The sequence below is a fragment of the Equus caballus genome, chromosome 29 (genome assembly GCF_041296265.1).
Source record: "Equus caballus isolate H_3958 breed thoroughbred chromosome 29, TB-T2T, whole genome shotgun sequence".
NCBI classification, from domain to species: Eukaryota; Metazoa; Chordata; class Mammalia; order Perissodactyla; family Equidae; genus Equus; species Equus caballus.
The window spans coordinates 18,363,520-18,377,858 of NC_091712.1; the positions used below are offsets into that span (position 1 = coordinate 18,363,520).

General features: G+C 50.6%; 1 long non-coding RNA gene across 1 annotated transcript; it reads left to right on the forward strand.

Annotated features, from left to right (window-relative positions):
• The first annotated feature begins 1,092 nt into the window (after window positions 1-1,092).
• On the forward strand, window positions 1,093-6,618 carry LOC111771229 (uncharacterized). Its single transcript, XR_002804937.2, has 2 exons — window positions 1,093-1,322; window positions 1,685-6,618. It is a non-coding gene; the product is annotated as an uncharacterized lncRNA (long non-coding RNA).
• Window positions 6,619-14,339: the final 7,721 nt, after the last annotated feature.

Consider the following 14,339-nt stretch of genomic DNA (forward strand, 5'->3'; position numbering starts at 1 on the left):
GAGGGTCCTGCTTTGTTTTGGCACCAGGACTCGTAAACCCCGGATGAGGCAGCTGCTGGTGCCACTATCTTGTTCTCTGTGTCTTAATAAACAGCCGTTTCCTCTTTTCATGGAATCGAGTGCTCAGTTCCTTAGAATCGCGGGGCTTGTTCAGGGTGACAAGTAATGGTATCATGCCCTCTCCCACCCAAATTCCCCTCAGTATTTCTCAACAGAGGTGCTACTGGCATTAGAGCAAGAAAAGTTTTGGTTGCACAGCACTCACTCAACAGTGAAGCCCTTTCAGTTTCCCCCGGCCCTCCAAGTGAGGACCCGCGGGAGGCTTTCTGCCCTGTGATAACCCAGAGTGCCCCTGCCACGCTTCCAAAGCCACTGCAGGGGCCATTCCGAAACCAGAGGCTCACACTCTGCACGGAATTGGATGGATCCTCAAAGCCTTGCGACCCGCCTCCTCGACTCCTCTCTCAATCTGTGACCTCTCCTCTAGGAGACTGACGTTGAATAACCACCCATTTGCATAACGGCTCCCCTTCTTGTTATTCCCAGCTTCACGATACCCCATCCCTCTGATAAGAACCTCTCCCTGGGGATATGTGGAACTTGTGGCCTGGACCTATTTTGCGATGTCATAAATTTGAGAATATCAAAGGATGATTCAAGGCCCCAATACTTCAACTCACTCATTCAGTCGTTCAACCAATATTTGTTGAGAACCTGCTGTTAGTGTCAGGTGCTGTGTTAAGGTGCTGGGGTGCAATAGTGAGCAGAGAAATCAATCAAGCAATCACATTAATAATACGCAGTTGCAAACTGAGATGCATGCTCTGAGGAAGGGAAAGAATAAGGTTAAAGGGGGATTTGTTATAAAGGAACCACCTGGACCGAGCAGTCAGAGGTTTTCGGTGAAATGATGCTAGAGGAGTGATCCAAAGGCCATGCGGGGGCTAGCTGATGAAGGGGTGGTTGTGGTGGCATTTGATCATTCTAAATGGAAGGAACAGCGTGTGCAAAGGCCTGTTTGAGAAGGCCGCTGGGGCACAGAAGGAATTAAAGAAACCAGTGTGGCCAGAGCACAGTGAACAAGGGGCATGTGAATAGGGGCTTTGTCGGCTTGTTAGAGAACTGGTTTTTATTTTGAGAGCAATGGGAGGCCCTTGGAGGGTTTTAAACAGGGAGCGCTAGGATCAGCCGTGCATTTTGGAAAGATCGCTATAGATGCAGCGTGGGGATCAGATTGGAAGAGAATCCGACTGGATCCAAAAAGGTGGCCACCACAGTGGTCCAGGCGAGAGAGAAAGGCCTTAATGGAGGCCGTGGAGGTGGTGAGCAGGGGCTGGATTGGGAGATACTAGGAAGTAAAATGGTTGGTGCTTGGTGATGGGTTGGTTTGGGTGGTGAGAATAGAGGAAATGATAAGGATGACTTAGTTTTCTTGCTTGTGTCACTTGGATGGATGTCGATGCCATTTACTGACGCGGAACCTTGGGAGGGGTCGGGTGGGGCTGGCAGCCAGGGATGGGAAGAAACCCCGAGTTTACTTTTGGACAATTTGGGTTCGAGGTGCTGAGCCAATGTGAGGAGAAGTCATGCAGAAAAATGCCTCGGTGCGGGGAGGAGACCAGAGAAGATGCTCGATGGTGGGCTTGCAGGTTGATGCCAACATTTATTCTCCCTTTCTTGGCAGTTCTTTCAGATGCCGGGTGACCGTCCGGTGCCACAAGCAGTGAGAGAGCCTTGAGAGTCTCGCTGGCATGTCTTGAGGAAAACAAGAATGAACTAGACCTCTTTAAAGTTGTGTTCAAGATAGGATTAAAAGTAATATTTCGTCCTTTGAAAACCTGGAATAACAGCATAACACGTACATAATCTATGATCTTTTAATGAACCAGCAACATCCGTATTGAAGATTTAGGAATTACAGTTTTAGAAAAAAGGTGTTTAGAAGCATGCTGACTTGTTGGGACCCCCTAAAGTGCCCCAGTGACCCTGGCTCAAAGGGAAAAACAGGTCTGGGCTCTTCTGATGCCAGAGGGAGGCCTGTATATGTCTTCAGGCCCCTGCCTGGGGCCTTTCATCAATGAGATTGTCCTCCCGTGCCTCCCTCCCTTCCTGGGGGGCTGTCCTCCCGTGCCTCCCTCCCTTCCTGGGGGGCTGTCCTCCCGTGCCTCCCTCCCTTCCTGGGGGGCTGTCCTCCCGTGCCTCCCTCCCTTCCTGGGGGGCTGTCCTCCCGTGCCTCCCTCCCTTCCTGGGGGGCTGTCCTCCCGTGCCTCCCTCCCTTCCTGGGGGGCTGTCCTCCCGTGCCTCCCTTGCTTCCTGGGAGGCTCCTGGTCACTTTGAAGGTTTCAATGGTGGGGTGTTTTCCCGTGCCGACCACCAATTCTCTGATTCTCCTGACACAACTGGGTGTCAACAATTCAATTCAGTTCTGACACCACCCAGAGTTAGGCCAGACACCATAGGTTACGGGCTCATTCTCCCAGCACTGTGCTCATTTCAGAGGCCATTTCACAAGTCCTAGGCTGCCTGCATTTCTGACCAGTAGGCTATAAGTCAGAGATCCCGTGATAATTTGCTGGAACACCTCACAGAACTCAGGAACACACTTGAATTTACATTTATCAGTTTGTCGTAAAGGATACAGATGAACAGCCGGATGAAGAGATACATAGCTGAGGTCTGGGGGGTCCCAAGTGCAGGAGCTTCTGTCCTGTGCGGTAGGGGTGTGCCACCCTCCCAGCATGTGGATGTGTGTGTTCACCAACCTAGAAGCTTCTGGAACCCCGTGCTATTAGGGTTTTTATGGAGGCTTCATCACATAGACATGATGGATTAGTAACTCAGTCTCCAGCCCCACTCCCCTCCCCAGAGGTTGGGGGATGGGGCTGAAAGTTCCAGGCTTCTGATCAAGTTTGGTCTCTGCCCCATCCTGAAGCTGTCTAGGGGCCCACCATGAGTCGCCTCGTTGGAACAAAAGATGCTCCTTTCACCCAGGAAATTCCAACGGATGTGGGAGCTCTGTGTCAGGAACCAGGGGCAAAGACCAAATATGTCTATTTCTTACTATGCACTAAGCAGTTAGTCCACTCGGGAGGGGCTCCGGTGGGAATTCTAGAAGCCACTTGCAACTAAACTTTACCTGCAACTTCCTCCTGTCCCCCTTACCTGCCCTGAGCGCCACCCTTAGCTGCCGGCAGAGGGAGCCCATCTCTGATGCACCAACCCCTCTGACCCAGGCTGGGTCAGGAAACTCCAAATCCAGGCACCTGAGGACTCGCCTCCAGGTTGTGTCTCTGGTGTATGGTCATCTCAGAAAAGTGGGAACTCTTCCATCACAGCATGTTTTCAGCAGGAGAGCAGGGCGGCGCTCACCACTCAATGAGCTTCGAATCTGTGCCAACAGTTACACACGTTATTGCTACTCCTGAAACCCGCAAGGGAGGCTTAACCATCCCCCATTTTAGAGATGAGTAACTGGAGGCTCAGAGGTTTGAAGACTTGCTCAAGGTCACAGTTAAGTGGCAGAGGCAGGACTCAAACCCACATCTATCAGCTGCCAGTGTCTGTTCTGTGCCCTTTCATGATGCCTCCAGGTTCACGGTAGGAGGACAGAAGCTAGACCCAAGAGCTGATGCCTGGAGGCTGGCCAGGCCCAAACAACAGCCAGTTGACTTACCCCATAAACTGAATCAGGGAGACAGTGCCCAGAAACGCCCGGGAGATTCACATCACGGTTTGCAGCAGCATGAGGTGCAGTCAGCAACCTGGCAAGATGCAGGTGAATTTCCTCAGCTAGTTCCAAACTCTCTTTCTGGTGCTTCTGGGACCCTATTTGGAGGCTCCTGTGTGTCTTCATGATGCGAACTTTCTAGGTGAGGGAGAGCCCTGGCATGGGCCTTTCTATTCCCTAAGATACAGCCAATCAGGGTCCTGACCCATACCGGTCCCAACCCCCATCACATGTAGGTATCTGGGCAGGACTCAGGTGAGAAGCTGGTAGTCCACCAGCCGGTGTAGACAAGCCCTGATGCTCCATATACAAACAGCTTTCCCTCAACTCGCCTGTTCCCCACAGAGACAGTAGGCCACACAGTGATTTCCCATATCCACTTCTCATATTGCATTTTACTCATTTTCTTTGGCCCAAGCAACTGGTGCCGGAGGGGAACCGAAGTTGTCCCATTGGGGCAACTCTGCTTCTTTATTCAAACCCACAAATGCTTCCACATTTGTTCAAACACCATCTTCTCTGTGAACCCTTGCTCAGCCCTCTGCCCCACACCCCACTCCCTTCTCTGAACTCCTCTAACCCTTCCTAGTTGCATCATTATCTTTTTAAAACACCAGGTTCTTAAGCAACTTGGGGAAAAAAATAACCAATGAACATTATAGTTAACGACTTCCATCCCACCAGTTCCTTTTTGACCTCCCTGGGTGGCTTCATATCTATTTACCCATCATGGCAGACCGTGTGCACACGCCATCTTGTGACTTCCTTCTGGAAACGTTTATTTCAGAGGCACATGTCCATGTAGGGACCTCAGTGGTGTGCCTGCCATTCCCAGCAGCTCTGCAGTGGACTGTCATGTCACAACGGCTCAGCGTTTGCTTAGTCATTACAAGCTTGCCGGGCATCTGGGCGGCTTCCAGAGCAGCGCCATTATAAATAGCATTGCTGCCTCCCCGTCGCTTTTGCATTTCATCACCCATTGCTTAGCTGTTTAGCAGTATCCTGGGGATCTTCCTGCTGCATCAGGGGAGGGATGTGGCTTTACCTCTGTATCCCCCTCACTGCCCACAGGGGTGCTGAGCCCAGAGAAGAGCTTCATAATGAAGATAGCCATTTCGTGAGCCCTTGCTGCGTGCCGGGCACTGGGGTGCGCCCTCCCCACGCATTATCTCATCTAATCCTCACAGCAACCCTATGATTCTCACCTTATAAATGGGAAACCGCACTTAACGTGATTGAGCAACTTTCCCAGTCACCTGACCCGTAGGAGGTGGGGCATGGATGTGACCCAGGCCATTGGACTCCACACACCTGCTTGGCTTGCCTCGGTGACTTTATCTGGGCAGTGCAGGTGGACGCCTGTGCCCTCACATCGTGACTCCTGGCTCGTCCCAGGCCGACATGCAGCTTGCTAAGAACATTCCTCAAGATTAGCCCCACGCAGCGTCACATGACTGACAGTTCCTCAGGTGTCTGTGGTGCTAATTGCAGGTAGGAGGCCACCTGTGGGTGTCTGTACTGCGACAGCCTGTCTGTCCCACCAGGTTCAATGTGGACTCCTAATTTCCATTCCAGCTCCTGGGCCCCAGACTGAGTTTTCGGAACAGAAGATGTGATCTTTCTCTGATTCCTCTGAGCGAGGGGAGAAGGGGAGGGCCCAGGAATGCAGACATGGAATTCTACTCATGGGGCTTTTGCACCTCAAAGGTTTTAGAGGAACAGTGCTGTAGACGCGCCCTCCTTCTGAGAAGCCCTGTGGGCCAGCACCAAATGGCCCTGTGGTGAAGGACAGCTGGCAGGGCCACAGCGTGAGCAGAAAGAACAGAACCTGGTCCCTTCTCTTCCCGAAACTGCTGCCCAGAGAGCTGGCTCCAGCTGGCCTGGTCGGCTTAGGGCTGCTGTGGCCCTTCAATTAGTCCCCTACTGTCACCTGCTTAGTGCCAGGAAGTGGAGAAGCACATGGCCTCCGCCTTCCTCATCTCTCTAGACGCCACGTCCTAATCACATGTGTCCACACTCTGAGGAAAGGGGCCTTACCAAAGAGGCTGCTGCGAGATCATCAGAGACCAGAAGGCATCAGGGCTGGAAGAGCCTTCCAGATCGCATCTGACTTGGCCCCTGCCTCCAGACAGGTGGAGATTAGCATCCCCACCTCACAGGGGAGACGGCTGAGGTCCAGCGAGGGAACCAAGGAGCTCAGGGATGTGCTCAACAGGCACACGTCAGGCGCTACCGATGGGGCGTCACCACTAGGTAACATTGGATACTTTCTCGAAGAACAACCTACCCGTTATCGAATGTCCTTTAAAACAACAGGAGTTTTCTTTCTGATTAGAAGAGCAGTACATTCTCATTTTAGAAACTGTCAAAAAAGGAAAATGAAAACTGTCCATTATCCCATCACTTGGAGATAACCCAATATTAACACTTTGTGATATGGTACACTGTTCTTTATGCACAGGCTTTTTACATAATTATGTTTACTTATGCAACATTTTGTTGTAGCCTACTTTTCTCACAACATTATAAACACTTCCCTAGCCATTAAGAGATCTTTGTAAATATGATTTTCATAACTACATATCTTTTATTTGACATTGTGCCAAATTTTCTTAAATACTTCCTTATATAATAGTTGCTCAATTCCAATGTTCTGCTATTATGAATAATTCTGGGATTAACATTTTGGGAGTAAGCTTTTTATGCATTTTTGAGCGTTTCCATGCTAGAGATTCCCCAGACGTGGCGCCGTGAAGGTTCCGGGGAAAGCACTCTCCAGAGGAGTTGTGTCCTTTCACACTCCTGCCAGCCGTGCCTGCTCCACCCTGCCCTCTCCAGGTTGAGTGCTATGATTAAAAATAAAAAAATACTTAATGAAAAGATCAAAGCCCATCAGGGTCTTCAGTCCTGATTTCCTCTGTGGCTGCCAGCTCCGTCGGTCATGTCATTGTTGATGACTACCTTTATGGAGAGTGTCCTGGATACTGGGATCTAGGCTTTATCTCACATGCTTTATCTCACATGATCCTCCCAGTATCCCTGGTCAGGTTTTACTGTTGCCTTTGCTTTGCAGATAAGAAACCTGAGACACAGAGGTTAAGTGAGTTGCCCAAAGCACACAGCTGGTCAATGGTGAGGCCTCAGAGAAAGAGTCCAACTTCTGTACCTGTGCTCCCACCCCCAGTCCCGAATGCCGGGGCTAATCTGGGGCCAGGCCGGGGCCACTCTGCCCTGCATGGGTCTCATTCCTGGTTCTGAGTGAGGAACCATCAGGAGCTGCTCACTTGGTTTCATGATGATGAAGTCAAAGGGTAAATCTGCCAGGGTCAAACCAACAAAACCGGCAGCAACCTTCCACTCCGCCTAATAGATTCAGTTCCACAAAGAGTTGAGCTATTTGTGATGTGCCAAGCTCCCTGCAGGATTTAAAGATCAGAGAAATGTCATTCTTTCCCTCAAAAGCTTACAAACTAGTTGAGGGATGAAGATAAATATGCAAATGACTGTTTTCTAAGATGGAATATGGTAAAGGCCTTAAAAGAGGTAAGATGTGAGGGCCTTGGGTATTCAGAGGAGAGAATGATGGCTGGCTGGAAGGCTCCATTGAGGAGGGGCCATGTAAGCTCCCTAAAGGGTGAGGAGAATTTTAGTTGGCAGAGATGACAGGAGGGGACCCCAGGCAGAAGGCTTCAAGGGACTCAAAGGCTGGCAGGGTGTTGAATGAATGATGGGAGTTCCATGTGGGAAATGAGAGAAGGTGGTGTTTGCCAAGCAGGAGTGTGCTCTTGATGTAGTCTGCGAGACTGGAGGTTATGTCCCCTGTCCAGGGGGACAATGCTATTTGCCCATGGGAATGGAAAGAAAATCCTGAATTCAAGTGAGAGATGAAGAGACCTGAACAAGGGAGATGGATGTGGGAATGGAAGCGAAATAACAGATTTGAGAGCGTTTATAGAGTAGAAGTTACAAGACTGGAGGATGGGCTGAGAGCATCATTCATGATTGCTCAGATCCCTGCCTCCTCTGTCTCCCTGCCCCCACATCCGGTGACAGTCCTGCCGGCTCCGCCTCCACAGCACACTCAACGGCATCAGTTCCCTCCAGCTCCTCTGCCACCACGCCGTCCAGGACCCTGTCATGGCTTGTCCACTCACTGCATTTACTTCCAACTGACCTCTCAGCTTCCACGATGGCTGTCCCCACGCCTATTCCTTACTGAGCCGGAGTCAGGGGGATCCTGTGATTTGTTGGTTGAACCAGGACACTCTTGAAAGTGAAAGGAGGTACTATAAAGGAATTACACCAGGCAAAAGGCATACACTAGGACTGTCCCTGGCAAACCTGGACATACGGACTCCTTAGTAAGACGGATCATTTGTGATGTAAGTTACATCACATCTCCCCTGCTTAATGGCTTCGCTCTGCCATTAGAATAAAGCCCTGCATGGCGGTGATCACCCCTGACATCTGCCCAAGGTCACCTCCCTCCTCTCTCCCCTTCCCTGTGCTCTGGCCACACAGGTCTTTTTTTAGTTCCAAGAACTTATACCTGCCAATCCCAATGGACGTCCTCCCGTACATCATCTTGAGAGTGGCTCCTTCCCAACACTCAAGTCTCCTCTACATGCCGTCTCCCCAGACAGGCTTCTCCAGACGTTGCAGGAACTCCTCCTCATCTCCCGTCACTCCTCTAGCACTTATCACTCTCTGACAGTAAGTGATCTATGGACTTCTGGTTCCAGCGCCAACGCATAGAGCTAGGAGGTCGTCACTCCCATCCTCACAAGAAAAAGCTGGACAAACTGAAAATTAATGACTTTTTTTGGACTCATTAGAGAACTGAGGTTGCTGGGCAAACCACCACCTGAAATCTGCAGAGACAGGCAGATCCAGAGAGTCTCAGCCGAGACTTGATTCCCTGAAGCAAAAGCCACTGGACGCATAAACTGGTAGAAACACGTCACTGGTCATTTTGGTGAATTGCTGGAGGCTGAGCGGCGACTAGTGTGAGAGCAACAAATTCCCGGGGACTACAGTCTTAGAAAGACCTCACACTTTTTTGGGTTTTAGCTCCAGGAATCCCACCAGGCTGTCAAGGCGCAGATCTGAGAAAGATGCGTGGCTGTGGCTGGACTGAAGGAAGAGTATTCCTTGTAAAATAGACCAGCGTGTTCTCCATAACAAAGGCCTGCCCTCAGGTAAAGGCTTTCCCAGAGCCTCCTGCAGGGCTCCTGGGAAGGGCAGCCCTCCCACCCCTGCCTCCTCTGCCCTTCCTGCCTCACCTAAGAGGGGAGGTTATGACACAAGAAGCACTTGTGAAGGTCACAACCCAGTGGCCCATACTTACTACAGCACTGAGATTTAACTGGAAGGCAATGGCTCTCTCTCCCTCTTCCAAATAAACCTTTCCACACCAAGAGGGCTCCAGAGAATAACGGTGGGTTGCAGCTGAAGGAGCTGAGGAGAACTCTCTGAGGAGGTGTACTTAGGGAAGCCCCAAGTCAGGAGGAGAGACAAAAACCAAATGCAAGGACATTAGAAGGATTTAAAATCTCTACAGAAAACATAAAGCCAACTCCCGGCCAGATTACCATAAAGTCTTACATAAGAGGCCTATTTACCTCAATTCCTATTACCCTATATAATATGTTCGGCTTTCAACAAAAAATCACAAGTCCCACCAAAAACCAAGGGAAAACACAGTCTGAAGAGACCAGGCAACAAAACCAGACTCAGATACAACACAGATGTTAAAAATCACCATTCAGGGAATTTAAAGTAACTATGACAAATTTGTTAAGGGCTCTAATGGAAAAAGTGGACCACACGCAAGAACAGATGGGCAGCTAAGCAGAGAGACAAGGCAGACTCCAAAGGAAATGCGAGAAATGCTAAAATGCTAACAGAGATGAGGAATGCCTTTGATGGGTCCCTCAGCAGACTCAATGTAGCTGAGGAAAGCATCAGTGAGCTTGAACACACATCAACAGAAACTTCCCAAACTTAAATACAACAGCAAGAAGAATTCTTAAAAATCTAGAACACCCCAAAAATGAGATAACTATAAAAGATGTAACATATACATGATTGGCACATCAGAGGGGGAATGGAGAGAGAACTGAGCATAACAAATATTTGAAGTAAAAATAGCAGAGAACTTTCCAAAATTAATGACACACAGCAAACCACAGATCTGGGAACCACAGGGAAATTAAACTAGCTCCCTTTGTGCTTGTCATTTATTGCCTGTTCCCTGATGTGAGCTTGGCGAGCCGAGGAGTCGAAAGAAAGATTTCTTGGACTCTCAAGGTCTGGTAGTAGTGCTCCTTTATTCGGAGAATAGCATGGGGGACAGGTCCCATGGGCTGTGAGGAGCTGTGGCATGGGGACAGGACCCATGGGCTGTGAGGAGCTGTGGCATGGGGACAGGTCCCATGGGCTGTGAGGAGCTGTGGCATGGGGACAGGTCCCATGGGCTGTGAGGAGCTGTGGCATGGGGACAGGACCCATGGGCAGTGAAGAGCTGCACTGGGCTGAGGGTAGGGCTAAATTTATAAAGCATAGGTATATGAGTTATTTCTTTACAAGATAAAGGGAAGATTATGCAAAAAAGTCGTTAAAATGGTATCAGTGCAGGTGGGGTGGGGTCATCAGGTGGTCCTTTAACTTTAGATAAGAATCAGGTTGGATCAGGTCAGGATGTCCGATGCTTCCTGGAGGATGATCCAGGTCAGTATGTAGGGCAGGAGGCCTTGGGCTTCTTTCCCGGGCGCAGCCTTGATCCACATCATCCCCCAGTGTGCAAGCTCCCGGAGAGCATCAGTCTTGTTCATCTCTGTATCTCTGGAGTTGGGACATGGTCCGACACATAGCAGGTACTCAGGAAATATTTCTTGAATGAATGAAGGAGTCAAATTGGTTTTGAGCCCGGGTGCCTGCACACTGATTCCATAGCTGCAGACACGTAGAGGCCCCGTAGCTCACAGGACTTTGACACCCCAGGGTCTCTCGTAGCCTGGGCATCCTTCATTCAGCTGACCAGAAGCTTTCTGGTGAGCAACAGATAAATTGCATGGGTGGAAGGCCGGGTCAACCCTGCTCACCAAGTGTCCCCACAGCCTGGGCATGTGACCTGTGATCTGCTAGGTTCCCCCGTGGTCACCAGGCCAGTTTGGGTCTCTATCACCTCCTACCTAGATTACAACAGCAGCCTCATGACCCATCCGCCTGATTCTAGCTCTAATCCTCTCCAATCCATTTCCACACGTCAGCTAGAGTGGTCTTTGTTCACAAAAATATTGAGCCTTTTCTCATTTCAAATACTTCAACGGCTCCTGATAAAATCCCAATTCCAGAGCACGGCACACAAGATAGCTCAATATTTTACCTGCTGTCCTCACCAGTCTAGCTGCTTCTCTGGTCCCAGGACCACAACCTCCCTGCCCTCAGCCCTTTGGAATTATTTGCAGTTCTTGGGCCTTTGTGCTGATTTCTTCTGCTTCCTCCTTCCCATCACCCACCCCACGCGCCTCCTCCCCCTGCACCTGGTTAACTCAACCATCCTTTTGGCTTAGGTTGAGTCCATTTTCTGGGGAACACTTTGTGCCCCCAAACCCCAGTCTGAGCCCCTCAGGGAAGCCACTCTTATGGGCTGCCCCTGTTGTGGCATTTGTCACATAATATTTTAACTGCCTATTTACTTCTAACTCTGTCCCACTAAAATTTAAGCTCCCCAAGGAAGTATTAACTATCTAACACTTGGGAGCGAGGCACAGAGATGACTCTTGCCTAATGCCTGTCTGTCTGTCTGGCTCTCTAGGGAATGCTGTCTTGTTTGACTTACAGCTTGCTATTGATTAGGGCCCAGATAAGTTACATGTTAACTTATAGGAAATGGATAAATTGCAAATGATTTTTTTTTTGAGGAAGATTAGCCGTGAGCTAACATCTGCTGCCAATCATCCTTTTTTTTTTTTTTTTTTGCTGAGGAAGACTGGCCCTGAGCTAACATCCATGCCCATCTTCCTCTGCTTTATATGTGGGACACCTACCACAGCATGGCTTGCCAAGCAGTGCCATGTCTGCACCCGTGATCCAAACTGGTGAACCCAGGGCCACCAAAGCGGAATGTGCACACTTAACCACTGTGCCACTGGGCCAGCCCCAAATTGAAAATGATTTTTGTCCAGTGGTGGTGCAGACGATTTCTGACTGGTGGAAAAAGAGTTAACAATGTCAACGGTTTTATTATGTTATGGGACGTGAACAGTTTTGAGTGTAATTGTGAAATCTGATTCTGTTACTCCCTTCCCACCGCCCCCTCTCTCTATACGTAAACATATATGTGTCTGTGTATCTGTATGTTTCTTCTCCGAGCCTCTTCTGAACTAACCTTACCATCCTGTTGGTTCCAGCCTAACCATCTATGATTGAAGGAAGTCTTAGGCAGGTGCTGTGGCGGCCGTGGAAGGGCACTGCTGAGCATCCTTCAGAGCGGGCCTGCCTCACGATGGCGGTCAGCTGGCAGCTTCTAGGGGTGGCCTTCCGGATGCACCACAGCTTTCATGCCATGGTCAGGTCCAGCCAGCAACCCAGCCCAGCAGGGTACTGGGGCCTGGTCATTTCTGCCATGTCCTCGAAAGGGCAGCCTCTGCTCTGGGGGTCCCCAGGGCCAAAGCTTTCCCGGAGCTTCCCCTCAGTCTGCAGCTCTTTCTTCCACATCCTCCTTCCCGCTTCCCAGGTGTCAGACCTCCATTACCATCCCAAGGCTTCTCTGCCTCCTCCTGCTCCTTCTGTTTTCTTATCCCCAGTAAATGTCCCTCCCAAAAATATCTTGCCCGTCTAACCCCAACTTGGTGCCTGCTTCCTGAAGGCCCCAAAAATGTCACCTGTGTTCATCATATATCTGTATGAGGGTTTTGTTTTTAGCTTTTTGAAAATTACGCTTTGCCAGAAAATCAAAGACAGTTTCCGTCCCATTTTAACATGCATCTCTGGCACAGAGTTTCCACCAGTGGCAGGTGCTCCATAAATCTTTGCCAAACTGATGAACGAGAAAAGAACAATTTTGCTTTCTGAGGCTTGTGTGCAAGCACAACGCACGGTCTTGGTTGGGGTGGAGCCCTGATCTGAACGGAAACTGGGCTGTGTTGCTTTGAAGCGACTCAGCCTCTGAATCACCTTCAGCTCCGAGCTGGTTTGGTACCTTTCGTAGGAAAGTGTCCACGCTTCACACATGACCTAATTTCTCCCCATGGAGTCCCTGCCAGGGCAGAAAGGGGGCAGGCATGTGACAGACTGCAGGATGCGAGGAAACTGACCTGAGTAGAGGAGATGATAACATGACCTGCCAGGGCCGAGAGGGGCTCAGGGCCCAGAAGCCAGGCCTCCGACACCAGGCCCCGAATGCAGCCACTGCGCTGTGCGCCCAGTGAGGGCCCCGCCAGGCGTGAGGGTGCCGGTGGGCATAGCGGCCACAGCGAATGCACTAGATGGGAAGCGAGCCTGCTTCTCTGGGGCCCTGAGAGACAGGGAGGAACTGGAGTGCTAATTCGAAAATGCTCTCTCATCGTCCTGACAGACACAAAATCTATGAAAACCTGTATTTAAAATTATGTTTCTGATCATACTGATTTTCTCTGGTTATTCAGCAAGCTGAATAGGTGATTATGAATCATCCCCAAGTGTGGTTAATTAAATATCTGATAAATAGAATTGAGCACTTTTCATCTGCAGAGAGCCTTCCTGACAGGAACTAATTGATTCTAAGAGAGCTATCGCCCTCAATCTGTAGATGGCAAAACTGGCAAAGAGAAGAGATTTAAAGACCAAAAAACAAAGTGCGTGTACGGTGGAGGGATCCTTAACGCTAGACTATCCGTGGCCCACAGGACCCCGGGTCGTTGGGCAGTGACCCTTAATCGTGCGCCTTCTCATTGCTTGTCTCACTGCAGCGCGGGCCTCCGTCGAGTCGCTTCTGGGGACGTTCCCGGAGGCCGGGTCTCCGGGTGGAAAGGAGGCAGCGGAGGGGACCCCTCTCCCAAGTCACCGGATTCAAGTTCTTTGTGCTGGAACAAATTAAAGAGTGGAGATCAGGTCACTCAGGGTCAGCTAGGGTCTTGGGGGGGGAGGTCGGGTCTCCCCCCCAGTGCCTAAGAACTGTCGCCTGCCTTAGAGATGACTCAGGGGACCGGCGGAAGGGGCTCGCCCGCCCGGCTCCTCCGCGTCTGCCGATGAGCAACAGCGCCACCTGCTGGCGCTACGGCTCTTCCCTCAGCCCAGCGGAGCCTGGGCCAAAAGCCAGCAGTTTTCTTCGGTAATTTCCGCGTTTTCTTCCCTAGCCAGCCCCAGCTCTCAGTCCTGGCGTCATCACCTGGAGGTGAAGACTTTCTGCGCTGGAGGGCTGCGGGTGGGTGGCAGGGGACTTGTCTGGAAGCTGTCTTTGCCTAGCAAGCCCTCTTCTTTCCCTAGGCTGTGGGTTTGTTTGGCGATGGCCCAGGAGGCCACGGGACCAGCACAGCCACTCGGCAGGCATGGCCCTTGGAGACCCCACATGGGGCCTCTGGTCATCCTGCTGCTACTCCCACTCAGGGTCTCAAGGGCAGTTATGAGG